Source organism: Dermacentor albipictus, chromosome 3 (genome assembly GCF_038994185.2).
Source record: "Dermacentor albipictus isolate Rhodes 1998 colony chromosome 3, USDA_Dalb.pri_finalv2, whole genome shotgun sequence".
Taxonomy (NCBI): domain Eukaryota; kingdom Metazoa; phylum Arthropoda; class Arachnida; order Ixodida; family Ixodidae; genus Dermacentor; species Dermacentor albipictus.
Window position 1 is genome coordinate 63,474,585 of NC_091823.1, and position 10,661 is coordinate 63,485,245.

Sequence of the window (10,661 nt, forward strand, 5' to 3'; positions counted from 1 at the left end):
ATTTGCGACACCGACAGTTTTATGTGCATATTCTTTTAATTGCGCCGGATGCATACGCCGCCGCTTCATCAAATGATAATGTGACGAAACAATCACGAACATTTAATATATGTCTACGAGGAGTGTTGATATCTCTGGCGCGCGTCGTTGGAGCCCGTCACTGCTATCGCTATTAGCGGCGGGAATTAGGAGTGGCGCCCTCTCATGAGTGACGTCACGGCCAGGGCGCCGCTCGCTCGGCTGCCGCGCGCGCTCGTTCCCTTCGTGTATGCTTGGGGCTCGAGGCTCGAGCCGTGCTTATTGAGCGATATGTCGGCTTCTTTCTGCTGCCAAGGCTGAACCACAGTTCCTTCTCCTAAAGCGCATGAGTCAATAAAATTTGCGGCCTGGATATCGCAAGCTACGTAGCGTTGAAGGAGTCTACTGTCATTGCAATGGCTATTTGAGCCGTGTCTGTCCATAATCTTTGCGTAAAAGGAATGTCTGCAAATTCAACAAGTGAAGTTTTGTATGACGCCTCGCTAAACAGTTAGCATTCCCTTAGTATTTAGCTATGAGACACATTGCATTTTACATGGAAGAAAAATCTTGGTAATCGGCGTCAGCATGTTATCCGCGTTAGAAAGACATTGCCCAGCGAAGCCGTCATCATGATTCTTAATACTTTGGTGTGTTGGTCTATTCAAATATGGTCATTCATTAATGCGTAAAAATATAGTTAGGTGAGCATTTCTTATGAAAAAGTTTGCTGCTACATTCATCCCCCTCTGAAACAGGCCTCCAAAAAACGAATTGCTTATGGCTGCTAACACGACACCACGTCATGTACAGTATTTACATAGTTAATTCACGAACACCATAGTAGCAATCACCCGAGAGAAAAGTTTCGTTGTTAAGATCGAGAGCCAATCAATTGCACGTGATGAAACGTTTCATAGTGGCCCTCAGTAGCCTTTATCGACAATATGGCACACACCTGATCACGTAACGGTAGCAACCGACTGTCGGTATGGCGAGGCACGCTATGTTCGCGAAACCCTTCAGTTCACTACAATTTCAAATTGAAACCATAAAGCTTTTTTTTACAGCGCCAACTGGAATGGCTAAAGTATTCTCGAACTACTGCAGCGCAGCCTAGATTGCCTAGAAAACGAAAATTCAAGCACCTTCTGTATCACCCTGTCTCGATCCAGCGTTTAATTATACAAATGGATAACTATTCGCTTCGTCGGTACATAAAAAAGAACCTTGCCCCACTTCAGGCTAAATAAAGTTTGCTCCAATCAAATCGCAAATATTCATAGAGAAAGCACCACAAGCCTTGCATATACTTTCAGTTGATTTTTAACCCTCCACCGGGGAATTTCGATATCTTCAATATGTTCCATACTACTAATGATTGACGCTTCGACTTCCTTCTAGCTGCAGCCATGCGGTCCAACAGGCATATTTCACTAAAAAATTTGGGCCGAGCAGACTGTCTCAGTTCGCCAAAAAGATTCCTCATGTATATTCCTCAAGCAACAAGCACCAGTAAATTTCTCAAGCGAGTTGAACGTGTAGCACAGAAAAGGGAATATATATTGGTACATTCCCATTTGCAGTCTGTAAATAACTGTAAGCCTTCATGAACTTTACTTCAAATTTCTGCCGCTTAAAATGAACACGTGAAGAACCGCCTAATGTTGACAAGCAGTTAAAGAAGCAAGTGGTGCTTGTAGAATCTAAACTGCAGTATTAGTTAAGTCCCCGTGTTACTGCCGAGCGTTTCTGCGAAGAAATGCAAAAATTCGATAGTATGTCAGGAACTACTCGTCGTGGCCAAACCTGTTTTAGCAGATTAAAATCAACGTAACTGTTGTAGAATGCTGCAATATGGCAACACTATGTATAAGGTATCTAGTTTTTCTCATTGGATGATTTTTGTGTTCATTCCCAGTGTCCATTTCGGGGCCTATGTATGTTTTCGATGTTCTTTCCTGTAACCTTTTAACTGCCGCCTTGTAGAAGGGGCTGCGGGCCCCTGTCAAGCTGCCGTTTGTTGGTGCAGCTTTTACCTGCAGCCTCCTGCATCTTTCATGGTGGGAAATAAACATTATTATTATTATTATTATTATTATTATTATTATTATTATTATTATTATTATTATTATTATTATTATTATTATTATTATTATTATTATTATTATTAAGTCATATATAGCCAGCATTTGTGACATACTTGTTGCACGGCGCCAGGTATGGTATCATAACTGGATTCTTATATGCTATGATTTTGCGATTGTCCATCCGCGCATAAAAAACCCGCAATGGGCTGGTCTGCGCTCCTTCGGCTGGCGCTGTAGCGTTGCCTTTGAGAGCTGCATTGTTGTCTAAGAAATGAGCTCTTTGAATAAATGTTCGCAAAGGAAGACGCCGTAAATATATATTTGAGACGACCACCATAAGTATACAAGCAGAGAGAACGAGGACGAACAAACGAAAACACCGCAGAAAGCGCCCGGACTACGCCCGAATGGTATGTAGACCAACGCAGGATCGTCTTGGTTACGGTGTCTTCCAGGCCTAGTTCACCGTGCGCTTAAATATGCGTTCCACACACAGACGCGAAGTACAGCTGCACGTAATCACGGTTTGACCCCCAAACTCTCTCTCTTTGACCATTAAACGTTTTCACCCCCACCACTTTGGCTATGGTGAAGCAGTGTGTGTCCTCGGAGTGTGGTGGGGTGCGTGCCTGTTCTACATGCCGGGATTCGTTAGTAAAATGTGTTGTGTCGCGATTTCCAACAATACACGGGTACGTATAGCACCTGGTGCCTCATAATCTTCTGAGGCTCAACATCGTGCTGGAGCGACTAGTCGAATCTCGCCTCCCGTTTATGTGCATACAGCGTTTCGCGGAGGCAAATGGACAGTTCGTCATTAAGGGGCCCACATACACAGCTTTGCTGGTCATTCACCTTTACAGGGTGGAATGGTACTTAATTTCCAACCACAGATCGCGTCTGGCGTTATATTTAGGTTCATGATAGGTATAACTGTAATTGTTTTTTGTTTTCGGAGAGACCGAAAATTCCTCCTCGGGCTATATTTGTAGTCGCGTTATTTAGGTGGACATATGGTATATCTCTGTTTAATAACATGCTTAATGTGTGCAATCTATACAGGCAACAAGATTATAAGAGTTTCTGCGCAGTTCAGAAGTGTTCACTAATCTAACACAAACGAGGTCCTTCAAGAGAGCGCCAATCAAACTCACAGATCACCTCAATTCATATTGATACGACTTTGCCCTCAAATGAGATGACACCCGCCGTGACAAATTGTCGGTAAAGCTAAGTGCCTTAGATTGAATGCTACCATTATTTAAAACTATTGTGCCTTGTAGTAACAAGGACAAATGTAACCTAATATTGTTAATACGAAGCATTATCTGCCTCATTCCGTGCACTTCTGCAATAGGTACTAAAGTTACCCTAAGTGATTCTTTGATAGAACGCTTGTACTTTTGTCTCTGCTTTTTCGCTTTGTTTTCCTGCATTTCCGGGAGCTCCCGCTCCCTCTTTGCGGCAATGGATGAAGAGATTTCCGAGGACCTTCCTGATGCGCAGCCGTTAGGTTGGATAACGTCCAGGAAACGTGGAAGTGCGTCAAGCGATACAGATAGCGAGGCCACTGAGCTATGTTCAGACAGCTACAACTCGTCATACGATGACTTCAAGGTCGTGATGAGTAAATCGGCAAAAAGAAGGCTACTGCAGGCTTCTTCGTTGGCGAGTGCTTCTACCATGAAGAGTGCACCGCAGCGCTGGCCGCGCACTGTGCTCGTCATGCCCGTGGACCCGGCGACCATTTTGCGGCTCCTAAACAGGCAGGTCCTATCTTCGTTGCTCGAGAGAATCGCACCAAATGAGATTAAAAACGTGACAATAAACTCGCGCAAAAATGTCCTGGCAGTTGATGGGTTACGTCGGAGCTTCCTATAAGGCCTGCGTAATACAACTGAGATCCGCAATGTAAATGTACAATCAATGGTCTCTACAGACGGCGATGGTACTGCGGGCGTCATATATGAAGTTGCCATCCCGAATGAAGACTTGCCAATAGTGATCAAATCAATGACAGAAGACACTTTCATTACGAGGATTTTCAGACTGGGAAGCACACGCAGTGTGAAGATTTTGTTTGAAGGAGACAGCCTTCCTTCTCACCACAAAGTAGCTAGGACATGTCCGCTATCCCGTACGACCACTCGTACAGAAGCCTCTCCAGTGTTTCAAGTGTTACAAGATTGGCTACGTAAAGGGTGTCTGCGCGAACAACGTCATGTGTCCGCGGTGCTCTGAGTCCCATTCAGAACGCACCTCCAGCACAGATGTTCTAAAGTGCCCAAACAACAGTGGTAATTACAAGGCGTCATGAAAGGATTGCCCGCGGGTGCGGAAAGAATTTGCGATCCTCAAATCAATGGTGCGGGACAATTCTACGTATCGAGAGGCTGCTGCCGCTCTTCGGCGACGTCGGCATCGACAACGAAAACGTTCACGAAATACCGGAACTGCAAATTAAGACACACCATATTCAGTCAGAAGGATTGCCGCATCAAGGCATAGTACCAGCAAGACAGATACAAGCAAAGAAAAAGCGGAAGGACTCGCCCGTCCTGAAGAATGGCCATAGCTGCCAAGGGCACAGCTCCCATTTTTTACCTATACCTATACTTATACCTATATACCTATTTAACTATATGTTTACCTATATGTAAACCTGAGATATCCGTAACATAAACTCGAGGGGCAAAAGATTAGTGCCATTTGCCTCCCTGCTGAGTTACCTCAAAACGCACTGATTTCGACGGCTTCGCAACTGTTGAAGCGACACCGGCTGATGATATCCAGGTTATCAACATTCTGTGGTCACTCATGCATGCCATTCGCGTCATACCAAGCAACATGAAATCTTCGCCTGCGCAAAGCGCGCTACAGATGTTGGACACTTTGATTCCGGTACTTGCAGCTCGTGGTTGAAATCATGGCTCTCCAGAAGCCGTAGTTTCGTGACGAAGTCCGGAACGCGTCGATATTTCATTGGAACGCCAGAGGACTTCGATCATGCATGACGGGCTTCCGACAGTTTGTGTTCATGAATAAGTTCCCCATTATCGTCATCTGCGAGCCCCTATCAGATAACATCAGACTGTCTGGGTATGAGTGTTTCATGTCCGCCACCCACGGAGAATGCAGCAAGATAATCGTTTTCATACGACGAGATATGTCCATCATCCAGTGCCGCCTGATCAAGAAAACCAGTACGTATGTCTGGCAGTGAAGAAAGGCAAGCTCACTTTTACAGTAGTGGGAGCCTATATGTTGCCTCAAGTCGGCTGGATTGCGAGCGGTTACGGCGAATCACGACAGCGACTCCGCAGCCTTTAATGAGATTTTAATGAGCGCGATTTTAATGCACACTACTTGAGATCCCTGAGCTAAACCTATATAATAACCTATATTGATAAACCTATATAAACCTATATCTAAACCTGAGATATCCCTGAGATAAACTTGTAGGGCAGAAGATTAGCGTCATTTGCCTCTGAACAAGAACTGTGCTTGGTAAATGATAGAAGTCCCGCCTTTCTGCGTGCTGCCTGGACCTCACCTTTGCTTCAAGGTCCTTCACTACAAAGGTCAGGTGGTTTCCAGATATAGAAACGCAGGGAAGTGACCACCTACCCGCTTATGTTAGGAATGAAGGCTTTACAGGCTCCAATTTAGCTGGCGTCACTAAATGTATCGACTCGCTGATGCACAAATCAATAGTCGACGACGGTTGTCGTGATGACTTGTCCTCTAGACTAGAAGACATCATAAAGGGTGCCTTAGAGGCTGCCACGCATTCGCTTCCGAGAACGTCTACAGGCACCGAATGTGATATTTAGCTAGAGAAGTTTGTGCAATTCGTCGCCGTGCAGAGCGAAGACACAGGCGTACGAAGTTTGTACGTGACTTGAGGTTGGCCAGAAGAACTCAAAAGAATGTTTAGCGTCGCATGGACAAACTTACGCCGCAAAGATGGATGTCTTTCTGCGAGTCTTTGTATACACGAAAACATTTGTGTCACACATGGAGAACTGTTCGTGGTCTCCGTGGAACCCCTAAGCAGCTCCACCCTTTCAAGTGTTTGGCCCTTCACCAACAATTCAGAGAGATTGACGTCACTGAAGATTTCTGCAGCAGGATTGCTGGCTGAACTACATCCGCTGGAATATCGACGCTCCACCACTCACCGATTTCATGTGAACCCCGCATGGACGGCATACCCATTTCTTTTTCTTGATTTCAACTAAGATGTCATTAACTTACGTTTGTTCGCTCACCCAATCTGCTCTTTTCTTATCCCTTAACGTTACACCTATCATTCTCCTTTCCATAGCTCGTTGTGTCGTCCTCAATTTAAGTAGAACCCTTTTCGTAAGCCTCCAGGTTTCTGCCCCGTACGTGAGTACTGGTAAGACACACCAGTTATACACTTTTCTCTTGAGGGATAATGGCAACCTGCTTTTCATGATCTAAAAATGCCTCCCAAACGCACGTCAGCCCATTCTTATTCTTCTTATTATTTCCGTCTCATGATCCGGATCCGCGGTCACTGCCTGCCCTAAGTAGATATATTACTTTATCACTTCCAGTGGCTTGCTACCTATCGTTAACTGACGTTCTCTTCCGAGGCTGTTACTCATTAATTTAGTTTTCGGGAGTTTAATTTTTAGACCCACTCTTCTGACCCACTCGCCTGTCCAGGTCAGTGAGCATGCATTGCACCTGGTCCCCTGAGTTACTAAGCAAGGCAATATCATCAGCATTTCGCAAGCTACTAAGGTATTCACCCCCAAGTCTTCCCAATCCAGGTCTCTGAATACCTCCTTTAAGCACGCTGTGAATAGCATTGGAGAGATCGTATCTGCCTGCCTTACGCCCTTCTTTATTGGCATTTTGTCGCTTTCGTAAAGTAATCTGATCGTGTGAAATGACAGCTGTCCTACGTTCTTGCGGGGACTTCATTACTCAGTGTGTATAGATGTCACGCTCTGCTCACAAGACCTTCTTGATGGTCTTGTATGGTCAACGGACATAGAAACCCACGGTAGTGATCATTTTCCGATCCTGGTAAAACATCGCCTCATATGGAGTGAGGGGACCCGGCGCTACTCAAAATATACTAATTGGCAAAGTTCTCGTCACCATTTAAGTAACTTATTGGGCGAAAGTCTGAACTTTATAAGTTTTGCAAATATATTGTGCAGTCTTACAAGACCTGCACAAAGCAAGTCATTGTTCCAAATGAATACGGTGTAGTCGACGGGGAATATGAATGTCTAAGAGCAATTAGAAGACGCGCAGAACGGGCTTACCGCCGCAGTGGACAGCTGGATGACTACAACATGGCACAGAAAGATTAGTCAACTTCGCGCAGACGCTTACAAAAATTAGGTACAAGAAGATGGTGAGAATACTGCGCGTCGTTGTCACCGTTTACTCCAGTTCTCAGAATACGGTCAGTTGTCTAACCTTTAGTGGTTCAATTACCCAGTGCCATCCCTTCCGAGCCTCTGCCGTAGCTCGAAGCACTCCGGAAGCATCTGCTGCTGAGGAATTCCTTCAACTTATATCCAGACCAGGAATTTCATTTACTTGCCTACAATTTACGAGTTCGACAACACTAGTAGAACAGAAGGTTCCTGCGGGATTTATGTCACAACATCCTCAATGAGTTTAGTTTAAATGTATTGAAATGTGCTCTTTCGTCATGCCGTCCAAAGGAAACCAAAGGGCCTGATTTCGTTACGTATGTGATGTTACGTGTGATGTGACGTTATGTATGTGAAAGAACCTATGTCCAGTAGGAAGAATGGCTCTATTGGAGATATTTAATGATATCTGGATAAGAGAGACTCTTCCAGATTCATGGAAATTAGCTCGGGTAATTCCAGTACAACAACCAGGAAGAACTCCCCGTTGTCTTGACTCCTACCGATCCGTCAGTCGCACAAGCTGTTTTTCCAAACTAATGGAGAAGATCATAGACAGTCGACTTCAATGATGGTGTGAAGACACAAATGTGTTTTCCTACTACATGACCGGTTTTCAACAAAATGGATGTACAATGAATGCAGTATTAGACATTGCCACATGCGTCGAACATGAAGGAACTTGTGGAAATGTGACAGTAGCAGTATTCTTAGACATTCAAAGAGCATTCGATACTGTAAATCACATACACGTCCTTGTTGGTGTGTTAGAGCTTGGCCTACACGGTCGAACACTGCAATGGGTATTAAATTTCTTGAAAGATAGAAAAATATTTATGGAAACAATCGAAGGAGAGAGTAATTATCAGAGCAGCACGCAAGGCGTTCCGCAGGGAAGTGTTCTCAGTTCGTTTTTATTCAACTATGCCTTGCCTTGCCTTGCCAGTCTTGCCACAAGAACTCCTGTCTGGTCTACAGCATTCTCTGTACGCAGATGACATCTGCATGTGGGCCTCTGGATCTCATATACAAGACATTCGAACAACGTTGCAAGATGTTGTTGATAGTATGGATGCCTTTTTAAAAGAAATAGGCATGAGTCTTTCATACGCAAAGACAGCCGTATTTCCTTTCACTAGACGACAGTTGAATAATTTCCAACTTACGCTTAATGGGCAAACTTTGCTATGTATGAAAGAGCATAAATTTCTTGGAAATATTCTTCACCGCCAGCTAACACGGGCATCACACATCCGCACAATTGAAAAGCAGACTAATGCATTAATAAACTTACTTCGGCAACCCGCTGGCGCTAGGGGGGGGGGGGGGGGGGGCGGTGATCAGTCTCTTCACTATTACAAGTTCATAACGCACTCATAAAACAAATAATTACTTACTTGGTACCTATTCTCCATGGTTTATAGCCAAATTCTGAGGCACGTCTTCTACGTTTACTGGCAAGGGGGCTGCGAGTGCGTCTTGGGGTTCCACAGGCTACCTCGAGTCCTTTAGTAATTTCTGATGCTCGTCACCCACCATTTCCAGACATACGAACGGTTGAAACATGCCCACATATTTATCGCATCTTAACCCAACAGGAGAAGCATCCTTTCAACCTCATGGTTACCGAAAGAATTAAAAGCAAAATTCACGATTTTGTTGCAGAACATAAAGCATTATTACCAAGATTTGAATTACGCAAAGTGGGTGTTAGTTACCCTCCCTAAATGTTAACATGTCCTAAAATAGAATTATCAGTCGACGGGATTATATCTAAGAGAGACATGTTCATAGTAGCCGCACAGCAACTGGCACTCTTCCAAATTTACTCATTGTATCCCCAGTGCACCCACATATATACAGACGGTTCGTGTCATAAAAATTCCTCGACTTCAGCTTTCGTAATTCCACATTTAGCGCTAGAGCAAACATTTCAATTATACCGAGAGACATCTTCCACCGTGGCAGAACTGTTTGCAATCCTGTGTGCTTTGCGTTTCATAACATCAGAAAAGCATTCGCAAAAATCGGTTCTCATTAGCGATTCGCAAGCCGCTCTCACATTACTACAGAACAATAAGAAAAACTTTTTGAACACTTTGCTTTTGTATGAGACGTTCAAAGACCTTACAAAAGCAAGCGCAATGAACCACGTAATTGCATTTCAGTGGATACCTGGGCACTGCAATATGCCTGGTAATACTGCAGCGGACGCAGCTGCGAATCGGGCGCTCAATAACGCAGAGACAACCAATCTTCCCCTTTGCGTAGTGAAGTCCGTCTGATCCTCAGACAGGTTTTCTGTCGCCTCAGCAAAACTACCTGGTTTGATCAGCAAACTAAAACCTCGGAGTTATACTTTATAGACCCGTGTATAAGCTTATCAATGCCGAAAAATCTAAGAGACAACAGAAAATTTGAAACATTAGTACATCGCCTGCGTCTTCGTACTGCGCATTTACGAAACAGTTATTGTACAGGATAAAACGTGTCTCTAGTCCGCAGTGTTATTGTGGCCATCCAGACGAGGATGTGCATGATCTTCTCCTCGAGTGCACGAAATGCGATACACAAAGAAGGGTACTGCAAGCAAATTTGTTGATATTAGACACAAGACCATTCACCTTAAAAAAGATGCTTGGCCCATAGCCAACTGTGGGCCTTAAGGAAAGAGCGCTTTTTGCTTAGGAAATGTTTTTAGAGGACACCATTATTTTGGGAAAATATTAAGTTCCAGATTGTCCGAATGCACTAAATGAGTAAGATAACTGCTGTTCGTGGTTCATAATTGGTTTATGTGGTGAACGCAACCTTTACGCAATATGTAAAAGTCTCTTCTGTACTTGCAGTGTATTACATGTGTTGTGTGTTTTGGCTGCTCAAAATAGCTGATTTTATATATGCGTACGTGTACTGGACTCATGCCCAAAACTTTGCGATGCTTGTACTGTTGGACTGCATATTACTTATTCATCCAGTGTTCTACAGGGTGTCATGTTTTTTGTCGCTGTTCTTCCTTTATAGGCAAATTTGTTTCCTTTGCCAAGTGACAAGGGGTAGCCGGTGCCACCATAAAGGCGCCAACGTCTCCTAATATTCATTTCAATAATAATCAAAAAGATTTTCCATA

General features: G+C 44.1%; 1 long non-coding RNA gene across 2 annotated transcripts in view; it reads left to right on the forward strand.

Annotated features, from left to right (window-relative positions):
- Positions 1 to 10,661, forward strand: part of LOC135898808 (uncharacterized) — a 190,169-nt gene that overhangs the window by 52,713 nt on the left and 126,795 nt on the right. The gene's annotated exons all lie outside the window — the stretch shown is intronic.